Source organism: Taudactylus pleione, unplaced genomic scaffold (assembly GCF_031769625.1).
Source record: "Taudactylus pleione unplaced genomic scaffold, aTauple2 ptg000545l, whole genome shotgun sequence".
NCBI lineage: Eukaryota > Metazoa > Chordata > Amphibia > Anura > Myobatrachidae > Taudactylus > Taudactylus pleione.
In genome coordinates, this window is record NW_028284947.1 from 46,062 (window position 1) to 60,141 (window position 14,080).

Sequence of the window (14,080 nt, forward strand, 5' to 3'; positions counted from 1 at the left end):
AAGCGTGCGCCTGTGTCATAAGTAAAGGGCCGGCTGGCTTGACCGTTAAAGGGTGCTGTAACCCCCAAAGTACACTCCAGTCCAAACCCAAAAAAAATTATTTTCTGGGTTTGTGAATTGTGTGCGCAGTAGCTGCACGTGCATCAACAAAGTAGTGCCAAGCGTGCGCCTGTGTCATAAGTAAAGGGCCGGCTGGCTTGACCGTTAAAGAGTGCTGTAACCCCCGAAAGTACACTCCAGTCCAAACCAAAAAAAAAAATATTTTCTGTGTTTGTGAATTGAGTGCGCAGTAGCCGCACGTGCATCAACAAAGTAGTGCCAAGCGTGCGCCTGTGTCATAAGTAAAGGGCCGGCTGGCTGGACCGTTAAAGGGTGCTGTAACCCCCGAAAGTACACTCCAGTCCAAACCAAAAAAAAAATTATTTTCTGTGTTTGTGAATTGTGTGCGCAGTAGCCGCACGTGCATCAACAAAGAAGTGCCAAGCGTGCGCCTGTGTCATAAGTAAAGGGCCGGCTGGCTTGACCGTTAAAGGGTGCTGTAACCCCCGAAAGTACACTCCAGTCAAAACCAAAAAAAAAATTATTTTCTGTGTTTGTGAATTGTGTGCGCAGTAGCCGCACGTGCATCAACAAAGTAGTGCCAAGCGTCCTCCTTTGTCATAAGTAAAGGCGCTGTCTGGCTTGACCGTTAAAGGGTGCTGTAACCCCCAAAAGTACACTCCTGTCCAAACCAAAAAAAAAATTATTTTCTTTGTTTGTGAATTGTGTGCGCAGTAGCTGCACGTGCATCAATAAAGTAGTGCCAAGCGTGCGCCTGTGTCATAAGTAAAGGGCCGGCTGGCTTGACCGTTAAAGGGTGCTGTAACCCCCGAAAGTACACTCCAGTCCAAACCAAAAAAAAAATTATTTTCTGTGTTTGTGAATTGTGTGCGCAGTAGCCGCACGTGCATCAACAAAGTAGTGCCAAGCGTGCGCCTGTGTCATAAGTAAAGGGCCGGCTGGCATGACCGTTAAAGGGTGCTGTAACCCCCAAAGTACACTCCAGTCCAAACCCAAAAAAAAATTATTTTCTGTGTTTGTGAATTGAGTGCGCTGTAGCCGCACTTGCATCAACAAAGTAGTGCCAAGCGTGCGCCTGTGTCATAAGTAAAGGGCCGGCTGGCTTGACCGTTAAAGAGTGCTGTAACCCCCGAAAGTACACTCCAGTCCATACCAAAAAAAAAATTATTTTCTGTGTTTGTGAATTGTGTGCGCAGTAGCCGCACGTGCATCAACAAAGTAGTGCCAAGCGTGCGCCTGTGTCATAAGTAAAGGGCCTGCTGGCTTGACCGTTAAAGGGTGCTGTAACCCCCGAAAGTACACTCCAGTCCAAACCAAAAAAAAATTATTTTCTGTGTTTGTGAATTGTGTGCGCAGTAGCCGCACGTGCATCAACAAAGTAGTGCCAAGCGTGCGCCTGTGTCATAAGTAAAGGGCCGGCTGGCTTGACCGTTAAAGGGTGCTGTAACCCCCAAAGTACACTCCAGTCCATACCAAAAAAAAATTATTTTCTGTGTTTGTGAATTGTGTGCGCAGTAGCCGCACGTGCATCAACAAAGTAGTGCCAAGCGTGCGTCTGTGTCATAAGTAAAGGGCCGGCTGGCTTGACCGTTAAAGGGTGCTGTAACCCCCAAAGTACACTCCAGTCCAAACCAAAAAAAAAAATATTTTCTGTGTTTGTGAATTGTGTGCGCAGTAGCCGCACGTGCATCAACAAAGTAGTGCCAAGCGTGCGCCTGTGTCATAAGTAAAGGGCCGGCTGGCTTGACCGTTAAAGGGTGCTGTAACCCCCAAAGTACACTCCAGTCCAAACCCCAAAAAAAATTATTTTCTGTGTTTGTGAATTGTGTGCGCAGTAGCCGCACGTGCATCAACAAAGTAGTGCCAAGCGTGCGCCTGTGTCATAAGTAAAGGGCCGGCTGGCTTGACCGTTAAAGGGTGCTGTAACCCCCAAAGTACACTCCAGTCCAAACCAAAAAAAAAAATATTTTCTGTGTTTGTGAATTGTGTGCGCAGTAGCCGCACGTGCATCAACAAAGTAGTGCCAAGCGTGCGCCTGTGTCATAAGTAAAGGGCCGGCTGGCTTGACCGTTAAAGGGTGCTGTAACCCCCGAAAGTACACTCCAGTCCAAACCCCCCAAAAAAATTATTTTCTGTGTTTGTGAATTGTGTGCGCAGTAGCCGCACGTGCATCAACAAAGTAGTGCCAAGCGTGCGCCTGTGTCATAAGTAAAGGGCCGGCTGGCTTGACCGTTAAAGTGTGCTGTAACCCCCAAAGTACACTCCAGTCCATACCAAAAAAAAATTATTTTCTGTGTTTGTGAATTGTGTGCGCAGTAGCCGCATGTGCATCAACAAAGTAGTGCCAAGCGTGCGTCTGTGTCATAAGTAAAGGGCCGGCTGGCTTGACCATTAAAGGGTGCTGTAACCCCCAAAGTACACTCCAGTCCAAACCAAAAAAAAAAATATTTTCTGTGTTTGTGAATTGTGTGCGCAGTAGCCGCACGTGCATCAACAAAGTAGTGCCAAGCGTGCGCCTGTGTCATAAGTAAAGGGCCGGCTGGCTTGACCGTTAAAGGGTGCTGTAACCCCCGAAAGTACACTCCAGTCCAAACCCCCCAAAAAAATTATTTTCTGTGTTTGTGAATTGTGTGCGCAGTAGCCGCACGTGCATCAACAAAGTAGTGCCAAGCGTGCGCCTGTGTCATAAGTAAAGGGCCGGCTGGCTTGACCGTTAAAGTGTGCTGTAACCCCCAAAGTACACTCCAGTCCATACCAAAAAAAAATTATTTTCTGTGTTTGTGAATTGTGTGCGCAGTAGCCGCACGTGCATCAACAAATTAGTGCCAAGCGTGCGCCTGTGTCATAAGTAAAGGGCCGGCTGGCTTGACCGTTAAAGGGTGCTGTAACCCCCAAAGTACACTCCAGTCCAAACCCCCCAAAAAATTATTTTCTGTGTTTGTGAATTGTGTGCGCAGTAGCCGCACGTGCATCAACAAAGTAGTGCCAAGCGTGCGCCTGTGTCATAAGTAAAGGGCCGGCTGGCTTGACCGTTAAAGGGTGCTGTAACCCCCGAAAGTACACTCCAGTCCAAACCAAAAAAAAAATTATTTTCTGTGTTTGTGAATTGTGTGCGCAGTAGCCGCACGTGCATCAACAAAGTAGTGCCAAGCGTGCGCCTGTGTCATAAGTAAAGGGCCGGCTGGCTTGACCGTTAAAGGGTGCTGTAACCCCCAAAGTACACTCCAGTCCATACCAAAAAAAAAATTATTTTCTGTGTTTGTGAATTGTGTGCGCAGTAGCCTCACGTGCATCAACAAAGTAGTGCCAAGCGTGCGCCTGTGTCATAAGTAAAGGGCCGGCTGGCTTGACCGTTAAAGGGTGCTGTAACCCCCGAAAGTACACTCCAGTCCAAACCAAAAAAAAATTATTTTCTGTGTTTGTGAATTGTGTGCGCAGTAGCCGCACGTGCATCAACAAAGTAGTGCCAAGCGTGCGCCTGTGTCATAAGTAAAGGGCCAGCTGGCATGACCGTTAAAGGGTGCTGTAACCCCCAAAGTACACTCCAGTCCAAACCCCAAAAAAAATTATTTTCTGTGTTTGTGAATTGTGTGCGCAGTAGCCGCACATGCATCAACAAAGTAGTGCCAAGCGTGCGCCTGTGTCATAAGTAAAGGGCCGGCTGGATAGACCGTTAAAGAGTGCTGTAACCCCCGAAAGTACACTCCAGTCCATACCAAAAAAAAAATTATTTTCTGTGTTTGTGAATTGTGTGCGCAGTAGCCGCACGTGCATCAACAAAGTAGTGCCAAGCGTGCGCCTGTGTCATAAGTAAAGGGCCGGCTGGCTTGACCGTTAAAGGGTGCTGTAACCCCCGAAAGTACACTCCAGTCCATACCAAAAAAAATAATTATTTTCTGTGTTTGTGAATTGTGTGCGCAGTAGCCGCACGTGCATCAACAAAGTAGTGCCAAGCGTGCGCCTGTGTCATAAGTAAAGGGCCGGCTGGCTTGACCGTTAAAGGGTGCTGTAACCCCCAAAGTACACTCCAGTCCAAACCCCAAAAAAAAATATTTTCTGTGTTTGTGAATTGTGTGCGCAGTAGCCGCACGTGCATCAACAAAGTAGTGCCAAGCGTGCGCCTGTGTCATAAGTAAAGGGCCGGCTGGCTTGACCGTTAAAGAGTGCTGTAACCCCCAAAAGTACACTCCAGTCCAAACCAAAAAAAAAATTATTTTCTGTGTTTGTGAATTGAGTGCGCAGTAGCCGCACGTGCATCAACAAAGTAGTGCCAAGCGTGCGCCTGTGTCATAAGTAAAGGGCCGGCTGGCTTGACCGTTAAAGGGTGCTGTAACCCCCGAAAGTACACTCCAGTCCAAACCAAAAAAAAAATTATTTTCTGTGTTTGTGAATTGTGTGCGCAGTAGCCGCACGTGCATCAACAAAGTAGTGCCAAGCGTGCGCCTGTGTCATAAGTAAAGGGCCGGCTGGCTTGACCGTTAAAGGGTGCTGTAACCCCCAAAGTACACTCCAGTCCATACCAAAAAAAAAATTATTTTCTGTGTTTGTGAATTGTGTGCGCAGTAGCCTCACGTGCATCAACAAATTAGTGCCAAGCGTGCGCCTGTGTCATAAGTAAAGGGCCGGCTGGCTTGACCGTTAAAGGGTGCTGTAACCCCCGAAAGTACACTCCAGTCCAAACCAAAAAAAAATTATTTTCTGTGTTTGTGAATTGTGTGCGCAGTAGCCGCACGTGCATCAACAAAGTAGTGCCAAGCGTGCGCCTGTGTCATAAGTAAAGGGCCAGCTGGCATGACCGTTAAAGGGTGCTGTAACCCCCAAAGTACACTCCAGTCCAAACCCCAAAAAAAATTATTTTCTGTGTTTGTGAATTGTGTGCGCAGTAGCCGCACGTGCATCAACAAAGTAGTGCCAAGCGTGCGCCTGTGTCATAAGTAAAGGGCCGGCTGGATAGACCGTTAAAGAGTGCTGTAACCCCCGAAAGTACACTCCAGTCCATACCAAAAAAAAAATTATTTTCTGTGTTTGTGAATTGTGTGCGCAGTAGCCGCACGTGCATCAACAAAGTAGTGCCAAGCGTGCGCCTGTGTCATAAGTAAAGGGCCAGCTGGCTTGACCGTTAAAGGGTGCTGTAACCCCCGAAAGTACACTCCAGTCCATACCAAAAAAAATAATTATTTTCTGTGTTTGTGAATTGTGTGCGCAGTAGCCGCACGTGCATCAACAAAGTAGTGCCAAGCGTGCGCCTGTGTCATAAGTAAAGGGCCGGCTGGCTTGACCGTTAAAGGGTGCTGTAACCCCCAAAGTACACTCCAGTCCAAACCCCAAAAAAAAATATTTTCTGTGTTTGTGAATTGTGTGCGCAGTAGCCGCACGTGCATCAACAAAGTAGTGCCAAGCGTGCGCCTGTGTCATAAGTAAAGGGCCGGCTGGCTTGACCGTTAAAGGGTGCTGTAACCCCCAAAGTACACTCCAGTCCAAACCCCAAAAAAAATTATTTTCTGTGTTTGTGAATTGTGTGCGCAGTAGCCGCACGTGCATCAACAAAGTAGTGCCAAGCGTGCGCCTGTGTCATAAGTAAAGGGCCGGCTGGCTTGACCATTAAAGGGTGCTGTAACCCCCGAAAGTACACTCCAGTCCAAACCAAAAAAAAAATTATTTTCTGTGTTTGTGAATTGTGTGCGCAGTAGCCGCACGTGCATCAACAAAGTAGTGCCAAGCGTGCGCCTGTGTCATAAGTAAAGGGCCGGCTGGCATGACCGTTAAAGGGTGCTGTAACCCCCAAAGTACACTCCAGTCCAAACCCAAAAAAAAATTATTTTCTGTGTTTGTGAATTGAGTGCGCTGTAGCCGCACTTGCATCAACAAAGTAGTGCCAAGCGTGCGCCTGTGTCATAAGTAAAGGGCCGGCTGGCTTGACCGTTAAAGAGTGCTGTAACCCCCGAAAGTACACTCCAGTCCATACCAAAAAAAAAATTATTTTCTGTGTTTGTGAATTGTGTGCGCAGTAGCCGCACGTGCATCAACAAAGTAGTGCCAAGCGTGCGCCTGTGTCATAAGTAAAGGGCCTGCTGGCTTGACCGTTAAAGGGTGCTGTAACCCCCGAAAGTACACTCCAGTCCAAACCAAAAAAAAATTATTTTCTGTGTTTGTGAATTGTGTGCGCAGTAGCCGCACGTGCATCAACAAAGTAGTGCCAAGCGTGCGCCTGTGTCATAAGTAAAGGGCCGGCTGGCTTGACCGTTAAAGGGTGCTGTAACCCCCAAAGTACACTCCAGTCCATACCAAAAAAAAATTATTTTCTGTGTTTGTGAATTGTGTGCGCAGTAGCCGCACGTGCATCAACAAAGTAGTGCCAAGCGTGCGTCTGTGTCATAAGTAAAGGGCCGGCTGGCTTGACCGTTAAAGGGTGCTGTAACCCCCAAAGTACACTCCAGTCCAAACCAAAAAAAAAAATATTTTCTGTGTTTGTGAATTGTGTGCGCAGTAGCCGCACGTGCATCAACAAAGTAGTGCCAAGCGTGCGCCTGTGTCATAAGTAAAGGGCCGGCTGGCTTGACCATTAAAGGGTGCTGTAACCCCCAAAGTACACTCCAGTCCAAACCCCCAAAAAAATTATTTTCTGTGTTTGTGAATTGTGTGCGCAGTAGCCGCACGTGCATCAACAAAGTAGTGCCAAGCGTGCGCCTGTGTCATAAGTAAAGGGCCGGCTGGCTTGACCGTTAAAGGGTGCTGTAACCCCCAAAGTACACTCCAGTCCAAACCAAAAAAAAAAATATTTTCTGTGTTTGTGAATTGTGTGCGCAGTAGCCGCACGTGCATCAACAAAGTAGTGCCAAGCGTGCGCCTGTGTCATAAGTAAAGGGCCGGCTGGCTTGACCGTTAAAGGGTGCTGTAACCCCCGAAAGTACACTCCAGTCCAAACCCCCAAAAAAATTATTTTCTGTGTTTGTGAATTGTGTGCGCAGTAGCCGCACGTGCATCAACAAAGTAGTGCCAAGCGTGCGCCTGTGTCATAAGTAAAGGGCCGGCTGGCTTGACCGTTAAAGTGTGCTGTAACCCCCAAAGTACACTCCAGTCCATACCAAAAAAAAATTATTTTCTGTGTTTGTGAATTGTGTGCGCAGTAGCCGCATGTGCATCAACAAAGTAGTGCCAAGCGTGCGTCTGTGTCATAAGTAAAGGGCCGGCTGGCTTGACCGTTAAAGGGTGCTGTAACCCCCAAAGTACACTCCAGTCCAAACCAAAAAAAAAAATATTTTCTGTGTTTGTGAATTGTGTGCGCAGTAGCCGCACGTGCATCAACAAATTAGTGCCAAGCGTGCGCCTGTGTCATAAGTAAAGGGCCGGCTGGCTTGACCGTTAAAGGGTGCTGTAACCCCCAAAGTACACTCCAGTCCAAACCCCCCAAAAAATTATTTTCTGTGTTTGTGAATTGTGTGCGCAGTAGCCGCACGTGCATCAACAAAGTAGTGCCAAGCGTGCGCCTGTGTCATAAGTAAAGGGCCGGCTGGCTTGACCGTTAAAGAGTGCTGTAACCCCCAAAAGTACACTCCAGTCCAAACCAAAAAAAAAATTATTTTCTGTGTTTGTGAATTGAGTGCGCAGTAGCCGCACGTGCATCAACAAAGTAGTGCCAAGCGTGCGCCTGTGTCATAAGTAAAGGGCCGGCTGGCTTGACCGTTAAAGGGTGCTGTAACCCCCGAAAGTACACTCCAGTCCAAACCAAAAAAAAAATTATTTTCTGTGTTTGTGAATTGTGTGCGCAGTAGCCGCACGTGCATCAACAAAGTAGTGCCAAGCGTGCGCCTGTGTCATAAGTAAAGGGCCGGCTGGCTTGACCGTTAAAGGGTGCTGTAACCCCCAAAGTACACTCCAGTCCATACCAAAAAAAAAATTATTTTCTGTGTTTGTGAATTGTGTGCGCAGTAGCCTCACGTGCATCAACAAAGTAGTGCCAAGCGTGCGCCTGTGTCATAAGTAAAGGGCCGGCTGGCTTGACCGTTAAAGGGTGCTGTAACCCCCGAAAGTACACTCCAGTCCAAACCAAAAAAAAATTATTTTCTGTGTTTGTGAATTGTGTGCGCAGTAGCCGCACGTGCATCAACAAAGTAGTGCCAAGCGTGCGCCTGTGTCATAAGTAAAGGGCCAGCTGGCATGACCGTTAAAGGGTGCTGTAACCCCCAAAGTACACTCCAGTCCAAACCCCAAAAAAAATTATTTTCTGTGTTTGTGAATTGTGTGCGCAGTAGCCGCACGTGCATCAACAAAGTAGTGCCAAGCGTGCGCCTGTGTCATAAGTAAAGGGCCGGCTGGATAGACCGTTAAAGAGTGCTGTAACCCCCGAAAGTACACTCCAGTCCATACCAAAAAAAAAATTATTTTCTGTGTTTGTGAATTGTGTGCGCAGTAGCCGCACGTGCATCAACAAAGTAGTGCCAAGCGTGCGCCTGTGTCATAAGTAAAGGGCCGGCTGGCTTGACCGTTAAAGGGTGCTGTAACCCCCGAAAGTACACTCCAGTCCATACCAAAAAAAATAATTATTTTCTGTGTTTGTGAATTGTGTGCGCAGTAGCCGCACGTGCATCAACAAAGTAGTGCCAAGCGTGCGCCTGTGTCATAAGTAAAGGGCCGGCTGGCTTGACCGTTAAAGGGTGCTGTAACCCCCAAAGTACACTCCAGTCCAAACCCCAAAAAAAAATATTTTCTGTGTTTGTGAATTGTGTGCGCAGTAGCCGCACGTGCATCAACAAAGTAGTGCCAAGCGTGCGCCTGTGTCATAAGTAAAGGGCCGGCTGGCTTGACTGTTAAAGGGTGCTGTAACCCCCAAAGTACACTCCAGTCCAAACCCCAAAAAAAATTATTTTCTGTGTTTGTGAATTGTGTGCGCAGTAGCCGCACGTGCATCAACAAAGTAGTGCCAAGCGTGCGCCTGTGTCATAAGTAAAGGGCCGGCTGGCTTGACCGTTAAAGAGTGCTGTAACCCCCGAAAGTACACTCCAGTCCAAACCAAAAAAAAAATTATTTTCTGTGTTTGTGAATTGAGTGCGCAGTAGACGCACGTGCATCAACAAAGTAGTGCCAAGCGTGCGCCTGTGTCATAAGTAAAGGGCCGGCTGGCTTGACCGTTAAAGGGTGCTGTAACCCCCGAAAGTACACTCCAGTCCAAACCAAAAAAAAAATTATTTTCTGTGTTTGTGAATTGTGTGCGCAGTAGCCGCACGTGCATCAACAAAGTAGTGCCAAGCGTGCGCCTGTGTCATAAGTAAAGGGCCGGCTGGCTTGACCGTTAAAGGGTGCTGTAACCCCCGAAAGTACACTCCAGTCCAAACCAAAAAAAAAATTATTTTCTGTGTTTGTGAATTGTGTGCGCAGTAGCCGCACGTGCATCCACAAAGTAGTGCCAAGCGTGCGCCTGTGTCATAAGTAAAGGGCCGGCTGGCTTGACCGTTAAAGGGTGCTGTAACCCCTGAAAGTACACTCCTGTCCAAACCAAAAAAAAAAATATTTTCTGTGTTTGTGAATTGTGTGCTCAGTAGCTGCACGTGCATCAACAAAGTAGTGCCAAGCGTGCGCCTGTGTCATAAGTAAAGGGCCGGCTGGTTTGACCATTAAAGGGTGCTGTAACCCCCAAAGTACACTCCAGTCCATACCAAAAAAAAAATTATTTTCTGTGTTTGTGAATTGTGTGCGCAGTAGCCTCACGTGCATCAACAAAGTAGTGCCAAGCGTGCGCCTGTGTCATAAGTAAAGTGCCGGCTGGCTTGACCGTTAAAGGGTGCTGTAACCCCCGAAAGTACACTCCAGTCCAAACCAAAAAAAAATTATTTTCTGTGTTTGTGAATTGTGTGCGCAGTAGCCGCACGTGCATCAACAAAGTAGTGCCAAGCGTGCGCCTGTGTCATAAGTAAAGGGCCAGCTGGCATGACCGTTAAAGGGTGCTGTAACCCCCAAAGTACACTCCAGTCCAAACCCAAAAAAAAATTATTTTCTGTGTTTGTGAATTGTGTGCGCAGTAGCCGCATGTGCATCAACAAAGTAGTGCCAAGCGTGCGCCTGTGTCATAAGTAAAGGGCCGGCTGGCTTGACCGTTAAAGAGTGCTGTAACCCCCGAAAGTACACTCCAGTCCATACCAAAAAAAAAATTATTTTCTGTGTTTGTGAATTGTGTGCGCAGTAGCCGCACGTGCATCAACAAAGTAGTGCCAAGCGTGCGCCTGTGTCATAAGTAAAGGGCCGGCTGGCTTGACCGTTAAAGGGTGCTGTAACCCCCGAAAGTACACTCCAGTCCATACCAAAAAAAAAATTATTTTCTGTGTTTGTGAATTGTGTGCGCAGTAGCCGCACGTGCATCAACAAAGTAGTGCCAAGCGTGCGCCTGTGTCATAAGTAAAGGGCCGGCTGGCTTGACCGTTAAAGAGTGCTGTAACCCCCGAAAGTACACTCCAGTCCATACCAAAAAAAAAATTATTTTCTGTGTTTGTGAATTGAGTGCGCAGTAGACGCACGTGCATCAACAAAGTAGTGCCAAGCGTGCGCCTGTGTCATAAGTAAAGGGCCGGCTGGCTTGACCGTTAAAGGGTGCTGTAACCCCCGAAAGTACACTCCAGTCCAAACCAAAAAAAAAAATATTTTCTGTGTTTGTGAATTGTGTGCGCAGTAGCCGCACGTGCATCAACAAAGTAGTGCCAAGCGTGCGCCTGTGTCATAAGTAAAGGGCCGGCTGGCTTTGACCATTAAAGGGTGCTGTAACCCCCAAAGTACACTCCAGTCCATACCAAAAAAAAATTATTTTCTGTGTTTGTGAATTGTGTGCGCAGTAGCCGCACGTGCATCAACAAAGTAGTGCCAAGCGTGCGCCTGTGTCATAAGTAAAGGGCCGGCTGGCTTGACCGTTAAAGGGTGCTGTAAACCCCAAAGTACACTCCAGTCCAAACCCCCAAAAAAATTATTTTCTGTGTTTGTGAATTGTGTGCGCAGTAGCCGCACGTGCATCAACAAAGTAGTGCCAAGCGTGCACCTGTGTCATAAATAAAGGGCCAGCTGGCTTGACCCTTAAAGAGTGCTGTAACCCCCGAAAGTACACTCCAGTCCAAACCAAAAAAAAAATTATTTTCTGTTTGTGAATTGAGTGCGCAGTCGCCGCACGTGCATCAACAAAGTAGTGCCAAGCGTGCGCCTGTGTCATAAGTAAAGGGCCGGCTGGCTTGACCGTTAAAGGGTGCTGTAACCCCCGAAAGTACACTCCAGTCCAAACCAAAAAAAAAATTATTTTCTGTGTTTGTGAATTGTGTGCGCAGTAGCCGCACATGCATCAACAAAGTAGTGCCAAGCGTGCGCCTGTGTCATAAGTAAAGGGCCGGCTGGCTTGACCGTTAAAGGGTGCTGTAACCCCCAAAGTACACTCCAGTCCATACCAAAAAAAAATAATTTTCTGTGTTTGTGAATTGTGTGCGCAGTAGCCGCACGTGCATCAACAAAGTAGTGCCAAGCTCGCGTCTGTGTCATAAGTAAAGGGCCGGCTGGCTTGACCGTTAAAGGGTGCTGTAACCCCCAAAGTACACTGAAGTCCAAACCAAAAAAAAAAATATTTTCTTTGTTTGTGAATTGTGTGCGCAGTAGCCGCACGTGCATCAACAAAGTAGTGCCAAGCGTGCTCCTGTGTCATAAGTAAAGGGCCGGCTGGCTTGACCGTTAAAGGGTGCTGTAACCCCCAAAGTACACTCCAGTCCAAACCCCAAAAAAAATTATTTTCTGTGTTTGTGAATTGTGTGCGCAGTAGCCGCACGTGCATCAACAAAGTAGTGCCAAGCGTGCGCCTGTGTCATAAGTAAAGGGCCGGCTGGCTTGACCGTTAAAGAGTGCTGTAACCCCCGAAAGTACACTCCAGTCCAAACCAAAAAAAAAATTATTTTCTGTGTTTGTGAATTGAGTGCGCAGTAGCCGCACGTGCATCAACAAAGTAGTGCCAAGCGTGCGCCTGTGTCATAAGTAAAGGGCCGGCTGGTTTGACCGTTAAAGGGTGCTGTAACCCCCAAAGTACACTCCAGTCCATACCAAAAAAAAAATTATTTTCTGTGTTTGTGAATTGTGTGCGCAGTAGCCTCACATGCATCAACAAAGTAGTGCCAAGCGTGCGCCTGTGTCATAAGTAAAGGGCCGGCTGGCTTGACCGTTAAAGGGTGCTGTAACCCCCGAAAGTACACTCCAGTCCAAACCAAAAAAAAAATTATTTTCTGTGTTTGTGAATTGTGTGCGCAGTAGCCGCACGTGCATCAACAAAGTAGTGCCAAGCGTGCGCCTGTGTCATAAGTAAAGGGCCGGCTGGCTTGACCGTTAAATGGTGCTGTAACCCCCGAAAGTACACTCCAGTCCAAACCAAAAAAAAAATTATTTTCTGTGTTTGTGAATTGTGTGCGCAGTAGCCGCACGTGCATCAACAAAGTAGTGCCAAGCGTGCGCCTGTGTCATAAGTAAAGGGCCGGCTGGCTTGACCGTTAAAGGGTGCTGTAACCCCCGAAAGTACACTCCAGTCCAAACCAAAAAAAAAATTATTTTCTGTGTTTGTGAATTGTGTGCACAGTAGCCGCACGTGCATCAACAAAGTAGTGCCAAGCGTGCGCCTGTGTCATAAGTAAAGGGCCGGCTGGCTTGACCGTTAAAGGGTGCTGTAACCCCCGAAAGTACACTCCTGTCCAAACCAAAAAAAAAAATATTTTCTGTGTTTGTGAATTGTGTGCTCAGTAGCTGCACGTGCATCAACAAAGTAGTGCCAAGCGTGCGCCTGTGTCATAAGTAAAGGGCCGGCTGGTTTGACCGTTAAAGGGTGCTGTAACCCCCAAAGTACACTCCAGTCCATACCAAAAAAAAAATTATTTTCTGTGTTTGTGAATTGTGTGCGCAGTAGCCTCACGTGCATCAACAAAGTAGTGCCAAGCGTGCGCCTGTGTCATAAGTAAATGGCCGGCTGGCTTGACCGTTAAAGGGTGCTGTAACCCCCGAAAGTACACTCCAGTCCAAACCAAAAAAAAATTATTTTCTGTGTTTGTGAATTGTGTGCGCAGTAGCTGCACGTGCATCAACAAAGTAGTGCCAAGCGTGCGCCTGTGTCATAAGTAAAGGGCCAGCTGGCATGACTGTTAAAGGGTGCTGTAACCCCCAAAGTACACTCCAGTCCAAACCCCAAAAAAATTATTTTCTGTGTTTGTGAATTGTGTGCGCAGTAGCCACACGTGCATCAACAAAGTAGTGCCAAGCGTGCGCCTGTGTCATAAGTAAAGGGCCGGCTGGCTTGACCGTTAAAGAGTGCTGTAACCCCCGAAAGTACACTCCAGTCCATACCAAAAAAAAAATTATTTTCTGTGTTTGTGAATTGTGTGCGCAGTAGCCGCACGTGCATCAACAAAGTAGTGCCAAGCGTGCGCCTGTGTCATAAGTAAAGGGCCGGCTGGCTTGACCGTTAAAGGGTGCTGTAACCCCCGAAAGTACACTCCAGTCCAAACCAAAAAAAAAAATATTTTCTGTGTTTGTGAATTGTGTGCGCAGTAGCCGCACGTGCATCAACAAAGTAGTGCCAAGCGTGCGCCTGTGTCATAAGTAAAGGGCCAGCTGGCTTGACCGTTAAAGGGTGCTGTAACCCCCGAAAGTACACTCCAGTCCATACCAAAAAAAAATTATTTTCTGTGTTTGTGAATTGTGTGCGCAGTAGCCGCTCGTGCATCAACAAAGTAGTGCCAAGCGTGCGCCTGTGTCATAAGTAAAGGGCCGGCTGGCATGACCGTTAAAGGGTGCTGTAACCCCCAAAGTACACTCCAGTCCAAACCCAAAAAAAAATTATTTTCTGTGTTTGTGAATTGTTTGCGCAGTAGCCGCACGTGCATCAACAAAGTAGTACCAAGCGTGCGCCTGTGTCATAAGTAAAGGGCCGGCTGGCTTGACCGTTAAAGAGTGCTGTAACCCCCGAAAGTACACTCCAGTCCATACCAAAAAAAAAATTATTTTCTGTGTTTGTGAATTGTGT